Here is a 2,409-nt window from a genome sequence, read left to right as displayed (position 1 = left end):
TCTATCTCTCTCTATCTCTCTCTGTCTCTCTCTCTATCTCTCTGTCGGTTGGGCTCCAAAGATCGCAAAAAACAACAACAACACAGACGTCTCACTCTGCCACAATTTGCAGGAACAAAACGCTGACCGAGGTCAGGTTCAGCCTCATTATCACCACATTGACTTTTATTCTTTATGCCAGCAGACAGCAGCCACACTGTATCTGATGGAGGGATGATTTTAACACCACATAGCAAAGCTGTTACACCTACAATATGTCATTTCTGCCACTAGGGGCTCTCTCATCATCAAAACCACCTTAAAAATGTATCTTTAAGTGTTTTTATCACACACCTTGTGCTTTAAGTCACCCCAACAATGACAGAAAAGTCTTTATATATATACATATATATAAATCTATATATATATATATATGTATATATTGGGCCTTTATTGCTTTTAATTGATATTGACAGCTGAAGAGCTACAGGAAGGGGGAGACAGAGAGAGAGAGAGAGAGAGATGGGGGGAGTCGAACTCATTGCTTCTGGACCTTGTCACACGTGGCGCCCGCTCTACCAGGTGCGCCCCAGAAAAGTCCTGTTCCAGGTGTTTTCAGGTGTTCTTAAAGGTATTTTAGAGTTTCCTGAAAAACAATAAAATTATTTGATGACTCATCTTGCACTCAGGGGCGTGTACTAATGCTGTGTCCAATGAGCGGAGTGTTTCTGAGGGACATCTGTGGCCTCACTGAGTACTGTACAAACACCACTTTATAACTGGACTCAGTGATTTTGGTGAAACTGTTTTCCCTCTGACGTCCTCTGGCTTCAACTCTCTGTGATTCACAGAGTTTCCTGATGGACTGGCTGCTATTGGCTGCTGTAAACGCCAGTCAATATCAGTGATTAGTCCCTCCCTAACGGCCTAACCGCTGTCTGCTTCCTGGTTCACTGGGAGGCCCGTCCACAGAAATGGCCCCTGTGACACATACATGTAAACTGATACCAGATACACTCCCTGTCTGAGACCACAAGGGGTCCTGATCCAGGTCCCACATCAATCAGACTTTAGAGAGAAGACGCTGGATGACAGGCATCACCTTGTCCTCGACAAGAGAGTCAAATGAGGACAGAGACGGTTGTCTCTCTGCAGCTGTTTCCTCTACATGAAGGTCAGGTTACCATGGCAACAGCGCACTTGTCTAACAGCTGCAGCTGTGCATCTGAAGACCTGCACCAACTTCACAGAGGACACATCCTCACTGGTGTCCCCGTCACCTTCCCATTTAAAGGTATATATATAAATCTCCAGTGACAGTATTCAGTACTCCGATCCTTTACTTAAGTAAAAGTAGAAGTACTCAACTACTTACAGGTAAAGGTCTTGCATTCAAAATCTTGCTTAAGTAAAACTACTAGTTGCATCAAAATAAAAGCTGCCTAAACATAAAAGAAGTCTTTCTGCTAGGGGAGAGGAGAACGCCCCCACCTCCACCACGTTGAGTTATTGCTCACTTGTTTTGTCTCCCCTTCCCACTAACTCCGTCTCACTTCCTCCGCTCACGAGGCACTGAGTATTCAGATGCTCCTGCTCCAAACATGTGACCACAGACCAAAGTGAAGGATGGTAAAATAAGGTTGTGGAAAGTTAATGGTTGAAGGGGCTGATCGTCTGGTCATGTGTCTCCTGGGATTTATGTTCACTTTCTTTTATTAGTTCATTTTCACACTGTCATCAGGCTCTTGTAAAGAGTTTAATCGCTTTAGTGAAGTATGAACTGTGGTCAAGAGTTCTTCAACCTTTTTGTTTTCAGTTCACAAACTGACCCTGGAGAAATGGATTATGCAGAGATAACAATATGTTCCCAACAAGTATCGCCCATCACTAGAAATCTCCTCTGTCCATCAGCTGACCTCTGAGGGGACCTGAGATCTTACAAGACTGACAAACTCTAAGTGACTTTCATTGTTCTCCGTTATCTCCTCCAACACGTATCTCTTACATCTCTTCCTGTTCTGCTTTTCATGCAGCCGCTGACAGATCTGTATGTATGTCAACAGCATGTTTCCTTTGACACATGAAAGGTTTCTCAACCTTTTTGTTGCCAAGTTCACATTTCTCATTCCAACAAATCCTTCATATATATTCAGTTAGCAGCGTAGCAGACAAAGCTTTTTTTGTTTGCTGTGTAACTGCATTTCATATCTAAAATGATGTTGCAAACATGAATGTGAGAATATGTTTAGAAGTTTTTGATTATATTTTAATTCAAATGTACTATGATACAACTGGAATTAATGAAACTGTAGGAAGGGCATAAAGGAAATGACAATTTCAGAGGACTGAACAGTTTTCAGTAAAATGACTCCCAAATATTTTCTGAGACAGTTTGTGTAAAATAAAAAACAAAAGAACCCAACAGAACAT

The sequence above is a fragment of the Morone saxatilis genome, unplaced genomic scaffold, assembly GCF_004916995.1.
Source record: "Morone saxatilis isolate NCDOM2014 unplaced genomic scaffold, NCSU_SB_2.0 Contig17, whole genome shotgun sequence".
NCBI lineage: Eukaryota > Metazoa > Chordata > Actinopteri > Moronidae > Morone > Morone saxatilis.
Note: the sequence above shows the minus strand (reverse complement) of the source record.